This window comes from Vicugna pacos, unplaced genomic scaffold (assembly GCF_048564905.1).
Source record: "Vicugna pacos unplaced genomic scaffold, VicPac4 scaffold_13, whole genome shotgun sequence".
In the NCBI taxonomy this organism is placed as follows: Eukaryota; Metazoa; Chordata; class Mammalia; order Artiodactyla; family Camelidae; genus Vicugna; species Vicugna pacos.
In genome coordinates, this window is record NW_027328734.1 from 4,604,406 (window position 1) to 4,628,102 (window position 23,697).

Below are 23,697 nucleotides of genomic sequence, written 5' to 3' on the forward strand. Positions count from 1 at the left end.
AGCGCCTGGGTTCTAATTGAATCCCTTTGCTTGTCTTCCCTGATGGAAAGCCTAGGCGGGAGTGCGGGGGAAAGTGTGGTTTGGGCTCCGAAACCAATTATTTGCGATGACCTCTCTATGGTTTGTGGAGGTGTTTAAACTACATCCCTAACCTGGGAACACCTGTGCCCCCATAAAGATCCGTGGAGTCTGTTTCCACACCTCCAGCACACACACGAACACTTGCACAGTTATCCTGAGAGTGGGCAGCCTCCTCCAACTGAGAGCAGGGCCTTGGTTCTTATAAAATCGCTTAACTTGTCTACCCTGTTTGGTTGCCTGATACGGAGTCCTGGAGAAAGGGTGGGTTGGGCTCTAAATCCAAGTATTAGCGAGTGCTTCTCCATGGGATGTGGAGGTTATTAACCAAAACCCCACAACTTGGGAATACCTGTGCTCCTTGAAAAAAGCGTGGACTCTGTATCCCCACCACCAGAACACACATGAAGAAGTTTTCTGCTATCCTGAGTGTGGGCTGGCATTTCAGGTGACAGAAGCGCCTGGGTTCTAATAGAATCCCTTAGCTTGTAATCCCTGAGTGTTTCCCTAGGACTGACTCTGAGAGAAACCTGGGGTTTGGGCTTTGAGGCCAAATACTAGCGAGTGTCCCCGATGGACTGAGGAAGTATTTAGATGAATTCTCCATAAAGGGAAACACCTGAGCACCCATTCATCTGGGTGGAGTGGGGCTTCAAATCTCCCCACCACACAAGGTTTTGTTCCAGTATCCTGAGGGTGGGGTAGTTCCTCCAACTGACATCAGCGTCTAGGTTTTAATAGAATCATTTTGCTTGTCTTCCCTGATGGTTTGCCTAGGCCAGTGTGTGGTTGAAAGTGGGATTTGGGATTTAAAACTAAGTATTAGCGTGTGCCTCTCCATGAGCAGTGGAGAGGTTTAAACTACAACCCACAACTTGGGAATTACTGTGACCCCTGAAAAATGCGTGTGCTCTTTCCCCACGTCCAGTACACACCGGACGAATTGTTCTGGGGTTCTGAGTGTGGGGAGGTTCCTCCAACAGACAGCAGCACCTGGGTTTTAATATAATCCCTCAGCTTGACTTCCCTAAGTGTTTTCCTAGGCTTAGCAGTAAGCGATGGTGGGGGATGGGCTCTTAAGCCAAGTATTAGCGAGTGCATCTCTGTGGGTAGTGGAGGGTTTTAAACTACTTCCGCAAACTTGGAACACCTGTACACCATAAAGGTGCGTGGAATCCGTTTCCCCACCTCCAGCACACACACGGAGACGTGCTCAGGTATCCTGATTGTGGGGAGGCTCCTCCAAATGACAGCAGCTCCTGGGTTCTAATAGAATCCCTTAGCTTGTCTTCCCTGATGGCATGCCTAGGCTGCAGAGTGGGGAAAAGTGGGGGTTGGGCTCTAAACCAAGTATTAGCGAGAGCCTATCCATGGGATGTGGGTTTTTAACCTACAACCCACAACCATGGAATATATGTGCCCCCTGAAAGATGCTTTGACTGTTTCCCTACATCCAGCACACACGCGAAGAATTGTTCTGGTATTCTGAGTGTGGGGAGGTTCCTCAAACTGACAGAAGCACCTGGGTTCTATTAGTATCCCTTAGCTTCTATTCCCTGAGTGTTCTTTTAGGCCAGGCCATGAGGGAAAGCTGGGGGTTGGGCTTGGAGGCCAAGTAGCAGTCAGTGCCCCCTGATCCACTGAGGAAGTACTTAGAGGACTTCTCCCTAAACGGAACACCTTTTCCTCCATTCATCTGGGTGCAGTGGGGCTGCACATCTCTCCCACACCTAAGAATGTGTTCTGGAATTCTGAGTGCAGGGAAGATCCTCCAACTGACAGTAGCGCCTGGGTTCTAATTGAATCCCTTTGCTTGTCTTCCCTGATGGAAAGACTAGACGGGAGTGCGGGGGAAAGTGTGGTTTAGGCTCCGAAACCAAGTATTTGCGATGACATCTATATGGTTTGTGGAGGTGTTTAAAATACATCCCTAACCTGGGAACACCTGTGCCCCCATAAAGATCCGTGGAGTCTGTTTCCACACCTCCAGCACACACACGAACACTTGCCCAGTTATCCTGAGAGTGGGCAGCCTCCTCCAACTGAGAGCAAGGCCTTGGTTCTTGTAAAATCGCTTAACTTGTCTACCCTGTTTGGTTGCCTGATACGGAGTGCTGGAGAAAGGGTGGGTTGGGCTCTAAATCCAAGTATTAGCGAGTGCTTCTCCAAGTGATTTGGAGTTTATTAACCAAAAACCCACAACATGGGAATACCCGTGCTCTTTGAAAAAAGCATGGACTCTGTATCCCCACAACCAGAACACACATGAAGGAGTTTTCTGCTATCCTGAATGTGGGCTGGACATTTCAGGTGACAGAAGCCGCTGGGTTCAAATAGAATCCCTTAGCTTGTAATCCCTGAGTGTTTCACTAGGACTGACTCAGAGAGAAACCTGGGGGTTGGGCTTTGAGGCCAAATAGTAGCGAGTGTCTCCGATGGACTGAGGAATTATTTAGATGAATTCTCCATAAATGGAAACACCTGAGCACCCATTCAACTGCGTGGAGTGGGGCTTCAAATCTCTCCACCAGACAAGGTTGGGTTCCAGTATCCTGAGGGTGGGGTAGTTCCTCCAACTGACATCAGCGTCTTGGTTTTAATAGAATCCTTTTGCTTGTCTTCCCTGATGGTTTGCCTAGGCCAGTGTGTGGTTGAAAGTGGGATTTGGGATCTAAAACTAAGTATTAGCGTGTGCCTCTCCATGTGTAGTGGAGATGTTTAAACTACAACCCACAACTTGGGAATTACTGTGACCCCTGGAAAATGCGTGTGCTGTTTCCCCACGTCCAGCACACACAGGAAGAAGTGTTCTGGGGTTCTGGGTGTGGGGAGGTTCCTCCAACAGACAGCATCACCTGGGTTTTACTAGAATCCCTTAGCTTGACTTCCCTAAGTGTTTTCCTAGGCCTAGCAGTAAGCGATGGTGGGGGATGGGCTCTAAAGCCAAGTATTAGCGAGTGCATCTCTGTGGGTAGTGGAGGGTTTTAAACTACTTCCCCAACCTTGGAACACCTGTGCCCCATAAAGATGCGTGGATTTTGTTTCCCCACCTCCAGCACACACACGGAGACGTGCTCAGGAATCCTGATTGTGGGGAGGCTCCTCCAAATGACAGCAGCGCCTGGGTTCTAAAAGAATCCAATAGCTTGTCTTCCCTGATGGCATGCCTAGGCTGGAGAGTGGGGGAAAGTGGGGGTTGGGCTCTAAACCAAGTATTAGCGAGAGCCTATCCATGGGATGTGGGTTTTTAACCTACAACCCACAACCATGGAATAAATGTGCCCCCTGAAAGATGCTTTGACTGTTTCCCTACATCCAGCACACACGCGAAGAAGTGTTCTGGTATTCTGAGTGTGGGGAGGTTCCTCAAACTGACAGCAGCTCCTGGGTTCTATTAGTATCCCTTAGCTTCTGTTCCCTGAGTGTTCCTTTAGGCCAGGCCATGAGGGAAAGCTGGGGGTTGGGCTTGGAGGCCAAGTAGCAGTCAGTGCCCCCTGATCCACTGAGGAATTACTTAGAGGACTTCTCCCTAAACGGAACACCTTTTCCTCCATTCATCTGGGTGCAGTGGGGCTGCACATCTCTCCCACACCTAAGAATGTGTTCTGAAATTCTGAGTGCAGGGAAGTTCCTCCAACTGACAGCAGCGCCTGGGTTCTAATTGAATCCCTTTGCTTGTCTTCCCTGATGGAAAGACTAGGCGGGAGTGCGGGGGAAAGTGTGGTTTAGGCTCCGAAACCAAGTATTTGCGATGACATCTATATGGTTTGTGGAGGTGTTTAAAATACATCCCTAACCTGGGAACACCTGTGCCCCCATAAAGATCCGTGGAGTCTGTTTCCACACCTCCAGCACACACACGAACACTTGCCCAGTTATCCTGAGAGTGGGCAGCCTCCTCCAACTGAGAGCAGGGCCTTGGTTCTTATAAAATCGCTTAAATTGTCTACACTGTTTGGTTGCCTGATACGGAGTGCTGCGGAAAGTGTGGCTTGGGCTCTAAATCCAAGTATTATCGAGTGCTTCTCCATGGGGTTTGGAGGTTTTAAACACAAAACCCACAACATGGGAATACCTGTGCTCCTTTAAAAAAGCATGGACTATGTATCCCCACCACCAGAACACACATGAAGAAGTTTTCTGCTATCCTGAGAGTGGGCTGGCAATTTCAGGTGACAGAAGTGGCTGGGTTCTAATAGAATCCCTTAGTTTGTAATCCCTGAGTGTTTCACTAGGACTGATTCTGAGAGAAACCTGGGGGTTTGGCTTTGAGGCCAAATGGTCGCGAGTGTCCCCGATGGACTGAGGAAGTATTTAGATGAATTCTCCATAAAGGGAAACACCGGAGCACCCATTCATCTGCGTGGAGTGGAGCTTCAAATTTCCCCACCACACAAGGTTGGGTTCCAGTATCCTGAGGGTGGGGTAGTTCTTCCAACTGACATCAGCCTCTTGGTTTAAATAGAATCCTTTTGCTTGTCTTCCCTGATGGATTGCCTAGGCCAGTGTGTGGTTGAAAGTGGGATTTGGGATTTAAAACTAAGTATTAGCGTGTGCCTCTCCATGAGCAGTGGAGAGGTTTAAACTACAACCCACAACTTGGGAATTACTGTGACCCCTGAAAAATGCGTGTGCTCTTTCCCCACGTCCAGTACACACAGGACGAAGTGTTCTGGGGTTCTGAGTGTGGGGAGGTTCCTCCAACAGACAGCAGCACCTGGGATTTAATAGAATCCCTTAGCTTGACTTCCCTAAGTGTTTTCCTAGGCCTAGCAGTAAAAGATGGTGGGGGATGGGCTCTAAAACCAAGTATTAGCGAGTGCATCTCTGTGGGTAGTGGAGGGTTTTAAACTACTTCCCCAACCTTGGAACACCTGTGCCCCATAAAGATGCGTGGAATCCGTTTCCCCACCTCCAGCACACACACGGAGAAGTGCTCAGGTATCCTGATTGTGGGGAGGATCCTCCAAAAGACAGCAGCGCCTGGGTTCTAAAAGAATCACTTAGCTAGTCTTCCCTGATGGCATGCCTAGGCTGGAGAGTGGGGGAAAGTGGGGGTTGGGCTCTAAACCATGTATTAGCGAGAGCCTATCCATGAGATGTGGGTTTTTAACCTAGAATCCACAACCATGGAATAAATGTGCCCCCTGAAAGATGCTTTGACTGTTTCCCTACATCCAGCACCCACGCGAAGAAGTGTTCTGGTATTCTGAGTGCGTGGAGGTTCCTCAAACTGGCAGCAGCACCTGGGTTCTATTATTATCCCTTAGCTTCTGTTCCCTGAGTGTTCCTTTAGGCCAGGCCATGAGGGAAATCTGGGGGTTGGGCTTGGAGGCCAAGTAGCAGTGAGTGCCCCCTGATCCACTGAGGAAGTACTTAGAGGACTTCTCCCTAAACGGAACACCTTTTCCTCCATTCATCTGGGTGCAGTGGGGCTGCACATCTCTCCCACACCTAAGAATGTGTTCTGGAATTCTGAGTGCAGGGAAGTTCCTCCAACTGACAGCAGCGCCTGGGTTCTAATTGAATCCCTTTGCTTGTCTTCCCTGATGGAAAGACTAGGCGGGAGTGCGGGGGAAAGTTTGGTTTAGGCTCCGAAACCAAGTATTTGCGATGAACTCTCTATGGTTTGTGGAGGTGTTTAAAATACATCCCTAACCTGGGAACACCTGTGCCCCCATAAAGATCCGTGGAGTCTGTTTCTACACCTCCAGCACACACACGAACACTTGCCCAGTTATCCTGAGAGTGGGCAGCCTCCTCCAACTGAGAGCAGGGCCTTGGTTCTTATAAAATCGCTTAACTTGTCTACCCTGTTTGGTTCCCTGATACGGAGTGCTGGAGAAAGGGTGGGTTGGGCTCTAAATCCAAGTATTAGCGAGTGCTTCTCCAAGAGATTTGGAGGTTATTAACCAAAAACCCACAACATGGGAATACCCGTGCTCTTTGAAAAAAGCATGGACTCTGTATTCCCACCACCAGAACACACATGAAGAAGTTTTCTGCTATCCTGAGTGTGGGCTGGCAATTTCAGGTGACAGAAGCGGCTGGGTTCTAATAGAATCCCTTAGCTTGTAATCCCTGAGTGTTTCCCTAGGACTGACTCAGAAAGACACCTGGGGGTTTGGCTTTGAGGCCAAATAGTAGCGAGTGTCCCCGATGGACTGAGGAAGTATTTAGATGAATTCTCCATAAATGGAAACACCTGAGCACCCATTCATCTGCGTGGAGTGGGGCTTCAAATCTCCCCACCACACAAGGTTGGGTTCCAGTATCCTGAGGGTGGGGTAGTTCCTCCAACTGACATCAGCGTCTTGGTTTTAATAGAATCCTTTTGCTTGTCTTCCCTGATGGTTTGCCTTGGCCAGTGTGTGGTTGAAAGTGGGATTTGGGATCTAAACTAATTATTAGCGTGTGCTTCTCCATGTGTAGTGGAGATGTTTAAACTACAACCCACAACTTGGGAATTACTGTGACCCCTTGAAAATGCGTGTGGTGTTTCCACACGTCCAGCACACACAGGAAGAATTGTTCTGGGGTTCTGGGTGTGGGGAGGTTCCTCGAACAGACAGCAGAACCTGGGTTTCACTAGAATCCCTTAGCTTGACTTCCCTAATGTTTTCCTAGACCTAGCAGTAAGCGATGGTGGGGGATGGGCTCTAAAGCCAAGTATTAGCGAGTGCATCTCTGTGGGTATTGGGGGGTTTTAAACTACTTCCCTTACCTTGGAACACCTGTGCCCCATAAAGATGCGTGGAATCCGTTTCCCCACCTCCAGCACACACACGGAGACGTGCTCAGGTATCCTGATTGTGGGGAGGCTCCTCCAAATGACAGCAGCGCCTGGGTTCTAAAAGAATCCCTTAGCTTGTCTTCCCTGATGGCATGCCTAGGCTGGAGAGTGGGGGAAAGTGGGGGTTGGGCTCTAAACCAAGTATTAGCGAGAGCCTATCCATGGGATGTGGGTTTTTAACCTACAACCCACAACCATGGAAAAAATGTGCCCCCTGAATGATGCTTTGACTGTTTCCCTACATCCAGCACACACGTGAAGAAGTGTTCTGGTATTCTGAGTGTGGGGAAGTTCCTCAAACTGACAGCAGCACCTGGGTTCTATTAGTATCCCTTAGCTTCTGTTCCCTGAGTGTTCCTTTAGGCCAGGCCATGAGGGAAAGCTGGGGGTTGGGCTTGGAGTCCAAGTAGCAGTGAGTGCCCCCTGATCCATTGAGGAAGTACTTAGAGGACTTCTCCCTAAACGGAACACCTTTTCCTCCACTCATCTGAGTGGATTGGGGCTGCACATCTCTCCCACACCTAAGAATGTGTTCTGGAATTCTGAGTGCAGGGAAGTACCTCCAACTGACAGCAGCGCCTGGGTTCTAATTGAATCCCTTTGCTTGTCTTACCTGATGGAAAGCCTAGGCGGGAGTGCGGGGGAAAGTGTGGTTTGGGCTCCGAAACCAAGTATTTGCGATGACCTCTCTATGGTTTGTGGAGGTGTTTAAACTACATCCCTAACCTGGGAACACCTGTGCCCCCATAAAGATCCGTGGAGTCTGTTTCCACACCTCCAGCACACACACGAACACTTGCACAGTTATCCTGAGAGTGGGCAGCCTCCTCCAACTGAGAGCAGGGCCTTGGTTCTTATAAAATCGCTTAACTTGTCTACCCTGTTTGGTTGCCTGATACGGAGTCCTGGAGAAAGGGTGGGTTGGGCTCTAAATCCAAGTATTAGCGAGTGCTTCTCCATGGGATGTGGAGGTTATTAACCAAAACCCCACAACTTGGGAATACCTGTGCTCCTTGAAAAAAGCGTGGACTCTGTATCCCCACCACCAGAACACACATGAAGAAGTTTTCTGCTATCCTGAGTGTGGGCTGGCATTTCAGGTGACAGAAGCGCCTGGGTTCTAATAGAATCCCTTAGCTTGTAATCCCTGAGTGTTTCCCTAGGACTGACTCTGAGAGAAACCTGGGGTTTGGGCTTTGAGGCCAAATACTAGCGAGTGTCCCCGATGGACTGAGGAAGTATTTAGATGAATTCTCCATAAAGGGAAACACCTGAGCACCCATTCATCTGGGTGGAGTGGGGCTTCAAATCTCCCCACCACACAAGGTTTTGTTCCAGTATCCTGAGGGTGGGGTAGTTCCTCCAACTGACATCAGCGTCTAGGTTTTAATAGAATCATTTTGCTTGTCTTCCCTGATGGTTTGCCTAGGCCAGTGTGTGGTTGAAAGTGGGATTTGGGATTTAAAACTAAGTATTAGCGTGTGCCTCTCCATGAGCAGTGGAGAGGTTTAAACTACAACCCACAACTTGGGAATTACTGTGACCCCTGAAAAATGCGTGTGCTCTTTCCCCACGTCCAGTACACACAGGACGAATTGTTCTGGGGTTCTGAGTGTGGGGAGGTTCCTCCAACAGACAGCAGCACCTGGGTTTTAATATAATCCCTCAGCTTGACTTCCCTAAGTGTTTTCCTAGGCTTAGCAGTAAGCGATGGTGGGGGATGGGCTCTTAAGCCAAGTATTAGCGAGTGCATCTCTGTGGGTAGTGGAGGGTTTTAAACTACTTCCGCAAACTTGGAACACCTGTACACCATAAAGGTGCGTGGAATCCGTTTCCCCACCTCCAGCACACACACGGAGACGTGCTCAGGGATCCTGATTGTGGGGAGGCTCCTCCAAATGACAGCAGCGCCTGGGTTCTAATAGAATCCCTTAGCTTGTCTTCCCTGATGGCATGCCTAGGCTGCAGAGTGGGGGAAAGTGGGGGTTGGGCTCTAAACCAAGTATTAGCGAGAGCCTATCCATGGGATGTGGGTTTTTAACCTACAACCCACAACCATGGAATATATGTGCCCCCTGAAAGATGCTTTGACTGTTTCCCTACATCCAGCACACACGCGAAGAATTGTTCTGGTATTCTGAGTGTGGGGAGGTTCCTCAAACTGACAGAAGCACCTGGGTTCTATTAGTATCCCTTAGCTTCTGTTCCCTGAGTGTTCTTTTAGGCCAGGCCATGAGGGAAAGCTGGGGGTTGGGCTTGGAGGCCAAGTAGCAGTCAGTGCCCCCTGATCCACTGAGGAAGTACTTAGAGGACTTGTCCCTAAACGGAACACCTTTTCCTCCATTCATCTGGGTGCAGTGGGGCTGCACATCTCTCCCACACCTAAGAATGTGTTCTGGAATTCTGAGTGCAGGGAAGATCCTCCAACTGACAGTAGCGCCTGGGTTCTAATTGAATCCCTTTGCTTGTCTTCCCTGATGGAAAGACTAGACGGGAGTGCGGGGGAAAGTGTGGTTTAGGCTCCGAAACCAAGTATTTGCGATGACATCTATATGGTTTGTGGAGGTGTTTAAAATACATCCCTAACCTGGGAACACCTGTGCCCCCATAAAGATCCGTGGAGTCTGTTTCCACACCTCCAGCACACACACGAACACTTGCCCAGTTATCCTGAGAGTGGGCAGCCTCCTCCAACTGAGAGCAAGGCCTTGGTTCTTGTAAAATCGCTTAACTTGTCTACCCTGTTTGGTTGCCTGATACGGAGTGCTGGAGAAAGGGTGGGTTGGGCTCTAAATCCAAGTATTAGCGAGTGCTTCTCCAAGTGATTTGGAGGTTATTAACCAAAAACCCACAACATGGGAATACCCGTGCTCTTTGAAAAAAGCATGGACTCTGTATCCCCACCACCAGAACACACATGAAGGAGTTTTCTGCTATCCTGAATGTGGGCTGGACATTTCAGGTGACAGAAGCCGCTGGGTTCAAATAGAATCCCTTAGCTTGTAATCCCTGAGTGTTTCACTAGGACTGACTCAGAGAGAAACCTGGGGGTTGGGCTTTGAGGCCAAATAGTAGCGAGTGTCTCCGATGGACTGAGGAATTATTTAGATGAATTCTCCATAAATGGAAACACCTGAGCACCCATTCAACTGCGTGGAGTGGGGCTTCAAATCTCTCCACCAGACAAGGTTGGGTTCCAGTATCCTGAGGGTGGGGTAGTTCCTCCAACTGACATCAGCGTCTTGGTTTTAATAGAATCCTTTTGCTTGTCTTCCCTGATGGTTTGCCTAGGCCAGTGTGTGGTTGAAAGTGGGATTTGGGATCTAAAACTAAGTATTAGCGTGTGCCTCTCCATGTGTAGTGGAGATGTTTATACTACAACCCACAACTTGGGAATTACTGTGACCCCTGGAAAATGCGTGTGCTGTTTCCCCACGTCCAGCACACACAGGAAGAAGTGTTCTGGGGTTCTGGGTGTGGGGAGGTTCCTCCAACAGACAGCATCACCTGGGTTTTACTAGAATCCCTTAGCTTGACTTCCCTAAGTGTTTTCCTAGGCCTAGCAGTAAGCGATGGTGGGGGATGGGCTCTAAAGCCAAGTATTAGCGAGTGCATCTCTGTGGGTAGTGGAGGGTTTTAAACTACTTCCCCAACCTTGGAACACCTGTGCCCCATAAAGATGCGTGGATTTTGTTTCCCCACCTCCAGCACACACACGGAGACGTGCTCAGGAATCCTGATTGTGGGGAGGCTCCTCCAAATGACAGCAGCGCCTGGGTTCTAAAAGAATCCAATAGCTTGTCTTCCCTGATGGCATGCCTAGGCTGGAGAGTGGGGGAAAGTGGGGGTTGGGCTCTAAACCAAGTATTAGCGAGAGCCTATCCATGGGATGTGGGTTTTTAACCTACAACCCACAACCATGGAATAAATGTGCCCCCTGAAAGATGCTTTGACTGTTTCCCTACATCCAGCACACACGCGAAGAAGTGTTCTGGTATTCTGAGTGTGGGGAGGTTCCTCAAACTGACAGCAGCTCCTGGGTTCTATTAGTATCCCTTAGCTTCTGTTCCCTGAGTGTTCCTTTAGGCCAGGCCATGAGGGAAAGCTGGGGGTTGGGCTTGGAGGCCAAGTAGCAGTGAGTGCCCCCTGATCCACTGAGGAATTACTTAGAGGACTTCTCCCTAAACGGAACACCTTTTCCTCCATTCATCTGGGTGCAGTGGGGCTGCACATCTCTCCCACACCTAAGAATGTGTTCTGGAATTCTGAGTGCAGGGAAGTTCCTCCAACTGACAGCAGCGCCTGGGTTCTAATTGAATCCCTTTGCTTGTCTTCCCTGATGGAAAGCCTAGGCGGGAGTGCGGGGGAAAGTGTGGTTTGGGCTCCGAAACCAAGTATTTGTGATGACCTCTCTATGATTTGTGGAGGTGTTTAAACTACATCCCTAACCTGGGAACACCTGTGCCCCCATAAAGATCCGTGGAGTCTGTTTCCACACCTCCAGCACACACACGAACACTTGCCCAGTTATCCTGAGTGTGGGCAGCCTCCTCCAACTGAGAGCAGGGCCTTGGTTCTTATAAAATCGCTTAAATTGTCTACACTGTTTGGTTGCCTGATACGGAGTGCTGCGGAAAGTGTGGCTTGGGCTCTAAATCCAAGTATTATCGAGTGCTTCTCCATGGGATTTGGAGATTATTAACCAAAAACCCACAACATGGGAATACCTCTGCTCCTTGAAAAAAGCATGGACTCTGTATCCCCACAACTAGAACACACATGAAGAAGTTTTCTGCTATCCTGAGTGTGGGCTGGCAATTTCAGGTGACAGAAGCGGTTGGGTTCTAATAGAATCCCTTAGCTTGTAATCCCTGAGTGTTTCCCTAGGACTGACTCTGAGAGAAACCTGGGGGTTTGGCTTTGAGGCCAAATAGTAGCGAGTGTCCCCGATGGACTGAGGAAGTATTTAGATGAATTCTCCATAAAGTGAAACACCTGAGAACCCATTCATCTGCGTGGAGTGGGGCTTCAAATCTCCCCACCACACAAGGTTGGGTTCCAGTATCCTGAGAGTGGGGTAGTTCCTCCAACTGACATCAGCGTCTTGGTTTTAATAGAATCCCTTTGCTTGTCTTCCCTGATGGTTGGCCTAGGCCAGTGTGTGGTTGAAAGTGGGATTTGGGATCTAAAACTAAGTATTAGCGTGTGCCTCTCCATGGGTAGTTGAGATGTTTAAACTACAACCCACAACTTGGGAATTACTGTGACCACTGAAAAATGCGTGTGCTATTTCCCCACGTCCAGCACACACAGGAAGAAGTGTTCTGGGGTTCTGGGTGTGGGGAGGTTCCTCCAACAGACAGCAGCACCTGGGTTTTAATAGAATCCCTTAGCTTGACTTCCCTAAGTGTTTTCCTAGGCCTAGCAGTAAGCGATGGTGGGGGATGGGCTCTAAAGCCAAGTATTAGCGAGTACATATTTGTGGGTAGTGGAGGGTTTTAAACTACTTCCCCAAACTTGGAACACCTGTGCCCCATAAAGATGCGTGGAATCTGTTTCCCCACCTCCAGCACACACACGGAGACGTGCTCAGGTATCCTGATTGTGGGGAGGCTCCTCCAAATGACAGCAGCGCCTGGGTTCTAAAAGAATCCCTTAGCTTGCATTCCCTGATGGCATGCCTAGGCCAGAGCGTGGGGGAAAGTGGGGGTTGGGCTCTAAACCAAGTATTAGCGAGAGCCTATCCTTTGGATGTGGGTTTTTAACCTACAACCCACAACCATGGAATAAATGTGCCCCCTGAAACATGCTTTGACTGTTTCCCTACATCCAGCACACACGCGAAGAAGTGTTCTGGTATTCTGAGTGTGGGGAGGTTCCTCAAACTGACAGCAGCACCTGGGTTCTATTAGTATCCCTTAGCTTCTGTTCCCTGAGTGTTCCTTTAGGCCAGGCCATGAGGGAAAGCTGGGAGTTGGTCTTGGAGGCCAAGTAGCAGTGAGTGCCCCCTGATCCACTGAGGAAGTACTTAGAGGACTTCTCCCTAAACGGAACACTTTTTCCTCCATTCATCTGGGTGCAGTGGGACTGCACATCTCTCCCACACCTAAGAATGTGTTCTGGAATTCTGAGTGCAGGGAAGTTCCTCCAACTGACAGCAGCGCCTGGGTTCTAATTGAATCCCTTTGCTTGTCTTCCCTGATGGAAAGCCTAGGCGGGAGTGCGGGGGAAAGTGTGGTTTGGGCTCCGAAACCAAGTATTTGCGATGACCTCTCTATGGTTTGTGGAGGTGTTTAAACTACATCCCTAACCTGGGAACACCTGTGCCCCCATAAAGATCCGTGGAGTCTGTTTCCACACCTCCAGCACACACACGAACACTTGCACAGATATCCTGAGAGTGAGCAGCCTCCTCCAACTGAGAGCAGGGCCTTGGCTCTTATAAAATCGCTTAACTTGTCTACCCTGTTTGGTTGCCTGATACGGAGTGCTGGGGAAAGGGTGGGTTGGGTTCTAAATCCAAGTATTAGCGAGTGCTTCTCCATGGGATTTGAGGTTATTAACCAAAACCCCACAACATGGGAATACCTGTGCTCCTTGAAAAAAGCATGGAATCTGTATCCACACCACCAGAACACACATGAAGAAGTTTTCTGCTATCCTGAGTGTGGGCTGGCAATTTCAAGTGACAGAAGCGGCTGGGTTCTAATAGAATCCCTTAGCTTGTAATCCCTGAGTGTTTCCCTAGGACTGACTCTGAGAGAAACCTGGGGGTTTGGCTTTGAGGCCAAATAGTAGCGAGTGTCTTCGATGGACTGAGGAAGTATTTAGATGAATTCTCCATAAAGGGAAACACCTGATCACCCATTCATCTGCGTGGAGTGGGGCTTCAAATCTCCCCACCACACAAGGTTGTGTTCCAGTATCCTGAGGGTGGGGTAGTTCCTCCAACTGACAACAGCGTCTTGGTTTTAATAGAATCCCTTTGCTTGTCTTCCCTGATGGTTGGACTAGGGCAGTGTGTGGTTGAAAGTGGGATTTGGGATCTAAAACTAAGTATTAGCGTGTGCCTCTCCATGGGTAGTGGAGATGTTTAAACTACAACCCACAACTTGGGAATTACTGTGACCCCTGAAAAATGCGTGTGCTTTGTTTCCCCACGTCCAGCACACACAGGAAGAAGTGTTCTGGGGTTCTGAGTGTGGGGAGGTTTTTCCAACAGACAGCAGCACCTGGGTTTTAATAGAATCCCTTAGCTTGACTTCACTAAGTGTATTCCTAGGCCTAGCAGTAAGCGATGGTGGGGGATGGGCTCTAAAGCCAAGTATTAGCGAGTGCATCTCTGTGGGTAGTGGAGGGTTTTAAACTACTTCCCCAACCTTGGAACACCTGTGCCCCATAAAGATGCGTGGAATCCGTTTCCCCACTTCCAGCACACACACGGAGACGTGCTCAGGTATCCTGATTGTGGGGAGGCTCCTCCAAATGACAGCAGCGCCTGGGATCTAATAGAATCCCTTAGCTTGTCTTCCCTGATGGCATGCCTAGGCTGGAGAGTGGGGGAAAGTGGGGGTTGGGCTCTAAACCAAGTATTAGCGAGAGCCTATCCATGGGATGTGGGTTTTTAACCTACAACCCACAACCATGGAATAAATGTGCCCCCTGAAAGATGCTTTGACTGTTTCCCTACATCCAGCACACACGCGAAGAAGTGTTCTGGTATTCTGAGTTTGGGGAGGTTCCTCAAACTGACAGCAGCTCCTGGGTTCTATTAGTATCCCTTAGCTTCTGTTCCCTGAGTGTTCCTTTAGGCCAGGCCATGAGGGAAAGCTGGGGGTTGGGCTTGGAGGCCAAGTAGCAGTGAGTGCCCCCTGATCCACTGAGGAAGTACTTAGAGGACTTCTCCCTAAACGGAACACCTTTTCCTCCATTCATCTTGGTGCAGTGGGGCTGCACATCTCTCCCACACCTAAGAATGTGTTCTGGAATTCTGAGTGCAGGGAAGTTCCTCCAAATGACAGCAGCGCCTGGGTTCTAATTGAATCCCTTTGCTTGTCTTCCCTGATGGAAGCCTAGGCGTGAGTGCGGGGGAAAGTGTGGTTTGGGCTCCGAAACCAAGTATTTGCGATTACCTCTCTATGGTTTGTGGAGGTTTTTAAACTACATCCCTTACCTGGGAACACCTGTGCCCCCATAAAGATCCGTGGAGTCTGTTTCCACACCTCCAGCACACACACGAACACTTGCACAGATATCCTGAGAGTGGGCAGCCTCCTCCAACTGAGAGCATGGCCTTGGCTCTTATAAAATCGCTTAACTTGTCTACTCTGTTTGGTTGCCTGATACGGAGTGCAGGGAAAGGGTAGGTTGGGTTCTAAATCCAAGTATTAGCGAGTGCTTCTCCATGGGATTTGGAGGTTATTAACCAAAACCCCACAACATGGGAATAACTGTGCTCCTTGAAATAAGCATGGACAAAGTATCCCCACCACCAGAACACACATGAAGGAGTTTTCTGCTATCCTGAGTGTGGGCTGGCAATTTCAAGTGACAGAAGCGGCTGGGTTCTAATAGAATCCCTTAGCTTGTAATCCCTGAGTGTTTCCCTAGGACTGACTCAGAGAGAAACCTGGGGGTTGGGCTTTGAGGCCAAATAGTAGCGAGTGTCCCCGATGGACTGAGGAAGTATTTAGATGAATTCTCCATAAAGGGAAACTCCTGAGCACCCATTCATCTGCGTGGAGTGGGGCTTAAAATCTCCCCACCACACAAGGTTGGGTTCCAGTATCCTGAGGGTGGGGTAGTTCCTCCAACTGACATCAGCGTCTTGATTTTAATAGAATCCCTTTGCTTGTCTTCCCTGATGGTTGGCCTAGGCCAGTGTTTGGTTGAAAGTGGGATTTGGGATCTAAAACTAAGTATTAGCGTGTGCCTCTCCATGGGTAGTGGAGATGTTTAAACTACAACCCACAACTTGGGAATTACTGTGACCCCTGATAAATGCGTGTGCTATGTTTCCCCACGTCCAGCACACACAGGAAGAAGTGTTCTGGGGTTCTGAGTGTGGGGAGGTTCCTCCAACAGACAGCAGCACCTGGGTTTTAATAGAATCCCTTAGCTTGACTTCCCTAAGTGTTTTCCTAGGCCTAGCAGTAAGCGATGGTGGGGGATGGGCTCTAAAGCCAAGTATTAGCGAGTGCATCTCTGTGGGTAGTGGAGGGTTTTAAACTACTTCCCCAACCTTGGAACACCTGTGCCCCATAAAGATGCGTGGAATCCGTTTCCCCACTTCCAGCACACACACGGAGACGTGCTCAGTTATCCTGATTGTGGGGAGGCTCCTCCAAATGACAGCAGCGCCTGGGTTCTAATAGAATCCCTTAGCTTGTCTTCCCTGAATGCATGCCTAGGCCAGAGCGTGGGGGAAAGTGGGGGTTGGGCTCTAAACCAAGTATTAGCGAGAGCCTATCCTTGGGATGTGGGTTTTTAACCAACAACCCACAACCATGGAATAAATGTGCCCCCTGAATGATGCTTTGACTGTTTCCCTACATCCAGCACACACGTGAAGAAGTGTTCTGGTATTCTGAGTGTGGGGAAGTTCCTCAAACTGACAGCAGCTCCTGGGTTCTATTAGTATCCCTTAGCTTCTGTTCCCTGAGTGTTCCTTTAGGCCAGGCCATGAGGGAAATCTGGGGGTTGGGCTTGGAAGCCAAGTAGCTGTGAGTGCCCCGTGATCCACTGAGGAAGTACTTAGAGGACTTCTCCCTAAACGGAACACCTTTTCCTCCATTCATCTGGGTGGAGTGGGGCTGCACAACTCTCCCACACCTAAGAATGTGTTCTGGAATTCTGAGTGCAGGGAAGTTCCTCCAACTGACAGCAGCGCCTGGGTTCTAATTGAATCCCTTTGCTTGTCTACCCTGATGGAAAGCCTAGGCGGGAGTGCGGGGGAAAGTGTGGTTTGGGCTCCGAAACCAAGTATTTGCGATGACCTCTCTATGGTTTGTGGAGGTGTTTAAACTACATCCCTAACCTGGGAACACCTGTGCCCCCATAAAAATCCGTGGAGTCTGGTTCCACACCTCCAGCACACACACGAACACTTGCACAGTTATCCTGAGAGTGGGCAGCCTCCTCCAACTGAGAGCAGGGCCTTGGTTCTTATAAAATCGCTTAACTTGTCTACCCTGTTTGGTTCCCTGATACGGAGTGCTGGAGAAAGGGTGGGTTGGGCTCTAAATCCAAGTATTAGCGAGTGCTTCTCCAAGTGATTTGGAGTTTATTAACCAAAAACCCACAACGTGGGAATACCCGTGCTCTTTGAAAAAAGCATGGACTCTGTATCCCCACCACCAGAACACACATGAAGAAGTTTTCTGCTATCCTGAGTGTGGGCTGGCAATTTCTGGTGACAGAAGCGGCTGGGTTCTAATAGAATCCCTTAGCTTGTAATCCCTGAGTGTTTCCCTAGGACTGAATCAGAGAGAAACCTGGGGGTTGGGCTTTGAGGCCAAATAGTAGCGAGTGTCGCCGATGGACTGAGGAAGTATTTAGATGAATTCTCCATAAATGGAAACACCTGAGCACCCATTCATCTGCGTGGAGTGGGGCTTCAAATCTCTCCACCAGACAAGGTTGTGTTCCAGTATCCTGAGGGTGGGGTAGTTCCTCCAACTGACATCAGCGTCTTGGTTTTAATAGAATCCTTTTGCTTGTCTTCCCTGATGGTTTGCCTAGGCCAGTGTGTGGTTGAAAGTGGGATTTGGGATCTAAAATTAAGTATTAGCGTGTGCCTCTCCATGTGTAGTGGAGATGTTTAAACTACAACCCACAACTTGGGAATTATTGTGACCCCTGGAAAATGCGTGTGCTGTTTCCCCACGTCCAGCACACACAGGAAGAAGTGTTCTGGGGTTCTGGGTGTGGGGAGGTTCCTCCAACAGACAGCAGCACCTGGGTTTTACTAGAATCCCTTAGCTTGACTTCCCTAAGTGTTTTCCTAGGCCTAGCAGTTAGCGATGGTGGGGGATGGGCTCTAAAGCCAAGTATTAGCGAGTGCATCTCTGTGGGTAGTGGAGGGTTTTAAACTACTTCCCCAACCTTGGAACACCTGTGCCCCATAAAGATGCGTGGATTTTGTTTCCCCACCTCCAGCACACACACGGAGACGTGCTCAGGAATCCTGATTGTGGGGAGGCTCCTCCAAATGACAGCAGCGCCTGGGTTCTAAAAGAATCCCTTAGCTTGTCTTCCCTGATGGCATGCCTAGGCTGGAGAGTGGGGGAAAGTGGGGGTTGGGCTCTAAACCAAGTCTTAGCGAGAGCCTATCCATGGGATGTGGGTTTTTAACCTACAACCCACAACCATGGAATAAATGTGCCCCCTGAAAGATGCTTTGACTGTTTCCCTACATCCAGCACACACGCGAAGAAGTGTTCTGGTATTCTGAGTGTGGGGAGGTTCCTCAAACTGACAGCAGCTCCTGGGTTCTATTAGTATCCCTTAGCTTCTGTTCCCTGAGTGTTCCTTTAGGCCAGGCCATGAGGGAAAGCTGGGGGTTGGGCTTGGAGGCCAAGTAGCAGTGAGTGCCCCCTGATCCACTGAGGAAGTACTTAGAGGACTTCTCCCTAAACGGAACACCTTTTCCTCCATTCATCTGGGTGCAGTGGGGCTGCACATCTCTCCCACACCTAAGAATGTGTTCTGGAATTCTGAGTGCAGGGAAGTTCCTCCAACTGACAGCAGCGCCTGGGTTCTAATTGAATCCCTTTGCTTGTCTTCCCTGATGGAAAGCCTAGGCGGGAGTGCGGGGGAAAGTGTGGTTTGGGCTCCGAAACCAAGTATTTGTGATGACCTCTCTATGGTTTGTGGAGGTGTTTAAACTACATCCCTAACCTGGGAACACCTGTGCCCCCATAAAGATCCGTGGAGTCTGTTTCCACACCTCCAGCACACACACGAACACTTGCCCAGTTATCCTGAGAGTGGGCAGCCTCCTCCAACTGAGAGCAGGGCCTTGGTTCTTATAAAATCGCTTAACTTGTCTACACTGTTTGGTTGCCTGATACGGAGTGCTGCGGAAAGTGTGGCTTGGGCTCTAAATCCAAGTATTATCGAGTGCTTCTCCATGGGATTTGGAGGTTATTAACCAAAAACCCACAACATGGGAATACCTGTGCTCCTTGAAAAAAGCATGGACTCTGTATCCCCACAACTAGAACACACATGAAGAAGTTTTCTGCTATCCTGAGTGTGGGCTGGCAATTTCAGGTGACAGAAGTGGTTGGGTTCTAATAGAATCCCTTAGCTTGTAATCCCTGAGTGTTTCCCTAGGACTGACTCTGAGAGAAACCTGGGGGTTTGGCTTTGAGGCCAAATAGTAGCGAGTGTCCCCGATGGACTGAGGAAGTATTTAGATGAATTCTCCATAAAGTGAAACACCTGAGAACCCATTCATCTGCGTGGAGTGGGGCTTCAAATCTCCCCACCACACAAGGTTGGGTTCCAGTATCCTGAGAGTGGGGTAGTTCCTCCAACTGACATCAGCGTCTTGGTTTTAATAGAATCCCTTTGCTTGTCTTCCCTGATGGTTGGCCTAGGCCAGTGTGTGGTTGAAAGTGGGATTTGGGATCTAAAACTAAGTATTAGCGTGTGCCTCTCCATGGGTAGTTGAGATGTTTAAACTACAACCCACAACTTGGGAATTACTGTGACCACTGAAAAATGCGTGTGCTATTTCCCCACGTCCAGCACACACAGGAAGAAGTGTTCTGGGGTTCTGGGTGTGGGGAGGTTCCTCCAACAGACAGCAGCACCTGGGTTTTAATAGAATCCCTTAGCTTGACTTCCCTAAGTGTTTTCCTAGGCCTAGCAGTAAGCGATGGTGGGGGATGGGCTCTAAAGCCAAGTTTTAGCGAGTACATATTTGTGGGTAGTGGAGGGTTTTAAACTACTTCCCCAAACTTGGAACACCTGTGCCCCATAAAGATGCGTGGAATCTGTTTCCACACCTCCAGCACACACACGGAGACGTGCTCAGGTATCCTGATTGTGGGGATGCTCCTCCAAATGACAGCAGCGCCTGGGTTCTAAAAGAATCCCTTAGCTTGCATTCCCTGATGGCATGCCTAGGCCAGAGCGTGGGGGAAAGTGGGGGTTGGGCTCTAAACCAAGTATTAGCGAGAGCCTATCCTTTGGATGTGGGTTTTTAACCTACAACCCACAACCATGGAATAAATGTGCCCCCTGAAAGATGCTTTGACTGTTTCCCTACATCCAGCACACACGCGAAGAAGTGTTCTGGTATTCTGAGTGTGGGGAGGTTCCTCAAACTGACAGCAGCACCTGGGTTCTATTAGTATCCCTTAGCTTCTGTTCCCTGAGTGTTCCTTTAGGCCAGGCCATGAGGGAAAGCTGGGAGTTGGTCTTGGAGGCCAAGTAGCAGTGAGTGCCCCCTGATCCACTGAGAAAGTACTTAGAGGACTTCTCCCTAAACGGAACACTTTTTCCTCCATTCATCTGGGTGCAGTGGGGCTGCACATCTCTCCCACACCTAAGAATGTGTTCTGGAATTCTGAGTGCAGGGAAGTTCCTCCAACTGACAGCAGCGCCTGGGTTCTAATTGAATCCCTTTGCTTGTCTTCCCTGATGGAAAGCCTAGGCGGGAGTGCGGGGGAAAGTGTGGTTTGGGCTCCGAAACCAAGTATTTGCGATGACCTCTCTATGGTTTGTGGAGGTGTTTAAACTACATCCCTAACCTGGGAACACCTGTGCCCCCATAAAGATCCGTGGAGTCTGTTTCCACACCTCCAGCACACACACGAACACTTGCCCAGTTATCCTGAGAGTGGGCAGCCTCCTCCAACTGAGAGCAGGGCCTTGGTTCTTATAAAATCGCTTAACTTGTCTACAATGTTTGGTTGCCTGATACGGAGTGCTGCGGAAAGTGTGGCTTGGGCTCTAAATCCAAGTATTATCGAGTGCTTCTCCATGGGATTTGGAGGTTATTAACCAAAAACCCACAACATGGGAATACCTGTGCTCCTTGAAAAAAGCATGGACTCTGTATCCCCACAACTAGAACACACATGAAGAAGTTTTCTGCTATCCTGAGTGTGGGCTGGCAATTTCAGGTGACAGAAGCGGTTGGGTTCTAATAGAATCCCTTAGCTTGTAATCCCTGAGTGTTTCCCTAGGACTGACTCTGAGAGAAACCTGGGGGTTTGGCTTTGAGGCCAAATAGTAGCGAGTGTCCCCGATGGACTGAGGAAGTATTTAGATGAATTCTCCATAAAGTGAAACACCTGAGAACCCATTCATCTGCGTGGAGTGGGGCTTCAAATCTCCCCACCACACAATGTTGTGTTCCAGTATCCTGAGAGTGGGGTAGTTCCTCCAACTGACATCAGCGTCTTGGTTTTAATAGAATCCCTTTGCTTGTCTTCCCTGATGGTTGGCCTAGGCCAGTGTGTGGTTGAAAGTGGGATTTGGGATCTAAAACTAAGTATTAGCGTGTGCCTCTCCATGGGTAGTGGAGATGTTTAAACTACAACCCACAACTTGGGAATTACTGTGACCACTGAAAAATGCGTGTGCTATTTCCCCACGTCCAGCACACACAGGAAGAAGTGTTCTGGGGTTCTGGGTGTGGGGAGGTTCCTCCAACAGACAGCAGCACCTGGGTTTTAATAGAATCCCTTAGCTTGACTTCCCTAAGTGTTTTCCTAGGCCTAGCAGTAAGCGATGGTGGGGGATGGGCTCTAAAGCCAAGTATTAGCGAGTGCATCTCTGTGGGTAGTGGAGGGTTTTAAACTACTTCCCCAACCTTGGAACACCTGTGCCCCATAAAGATGCGTGGATTTTGTTTCCCCACCTCCAGCACACACACGGAGACGTGCTCAGGAATCCTGATTGTGGGGAGGCTCCTCCAAATGACAGCAGCGCCTGGGTTCTAAAAGAATCCCTTAGCTTGTCTTCCCTGATGGCATGCCTAGGCTGGAGAGTGGGGGAAAGTGGGGGTTGGGCTCTAAACCAAGTATTAGCGAGAGCCTATCCATGGGATGTGGGTTTTTAACCTACAACCCACAACCATGGAATAAATGTGCCCCCTGAAAGATGCTTTGACTGTTTCCCTACATCCAGCACACACGCGAAGAAGTGTTCTGGTATTCTGAGTGTGGGGAGGTTCCTCAAACTGACAGCAGCTCCTGGGTTCTATTAGTATCCCTTAGCTTCTGTTCCCTGAGTGTTCCTTTAGGCCAGGCCATGAGGGAAAGCTGGGGGTTGGGCTTGGAGGCCAAGTAGCAGTGAGTGCCCCCTGATCCACTGAGGAAGTACTTAGAGGACTTCTCCCTAAACGGAACACCTTTTCCTCCATTCATCTGGGTGCAGTGGGGCTGCACATCTCTCCCACACCTAAGAATGTGTTCTGGAATTCTGAGTGCAGGGAAGTTCCTCCAACTTACAGCAGCGCCTGGGTTCTAATTGAATCCCTTTGCTTGTCTTCCCTGATGGAAAGCCTAGGCGGGAGTGCGGGGGAAAGTGTGGTTTGGGCTCCGAAACCAAGTATTTGTGATGACCTCTCTATGGTTTGTGGAGGTGTTTAAACTACATCCCTAACCTGGGAACACCTGTGCCCCCATAAAGATCCGTGGAGTCTGTTTCCACACCTCCAGCACACACACGAACACTTGCCCAGTTATCCTGAGAGTGGGCAGCCTCCTCCAACTGAGAGCAGGGCCTTGGTTCTTATAAAATCGCTTAACTTGTCTACACTGTTTGGTTGCCTGATACGGAGTGCTGCGGAAAGTGTGGCTTGGGCTCTAAATCCAAGTATTATCGAGTGCTTCTCCATGGGATTTGGAGGTTATTAACCAAAAACCCACAACATGGGAATACCTGTGCTCCTTGAAAAAAGCATGGACTCTGTATCCCCACAACTAGAACACACATGAAGAAGTTTTCTGCTATCCTGAGTGTGGGCTGGCAATTTCAGGTGACAGAAGTGGTTGGGTTCTAATAGAATCCCTTAGCTTGTAATCCCTGAGTGTTTCCATAGGACTGACTCTGAGAGAAACCTGGGGGTTTGGCTTTGAGGCCAAATAGTAGCGAGTGTCCCCGATGGACTGAGGAAGTATTTAGATGAATTCTCCATAAAGTGAAACACCTGAGAACCCATTCATCTGCGTGGAGTGGGGCTTCAAATCTCCCCACCACACAATGTTGGGTTCCAGTATCCTGAGAGTGGGGTAGTTCCTCCAACTGACATCAGCGTCTTGGTTTTAATAGAATCCCTTTGCTTGTCTTCCCTGATGGTTGGCCTAGGCCAGTGTGTGGTTGAAAGTGGGATTTGGGATCTAAAACTAAGTATTAGCGTGTGCCTCTCCATGGGTAGTTGAGATGTTTAAACTACAACCCACAACTTGGGAATTACTGTGACCACTGAAAAATGCGTGTGCTATTTCCCCACGTCCAGCACACACAGGAAGAAGTGTTCTGGGGTTCTGGGTGTGGGGAGGTTCCTCCAACAGACAGCAGCACCTGGGTTTTAATAGAATCCCTTAGCTTGACTTCCCTAAGTGTTTTCCTAGGCCTAGCAGTAAGCGATGGTGGGGGATGGGCTCTAAAGCCAAGTATTAGCGAGTACATATTTGTGGGTAGTGGAGGGTTTTAAACTACTTCCCCAAACTTGGAACACCTGTGCCCCATAAAGATGCGTGGAATCTGTTTCCACACCTCCAGCACACACACGGAGACGTGCTCAGGTATCCTGATTGTGGGGATGCTCATCCAAATGACAGCAGCGCCTGGGTTCTAAAAGAATC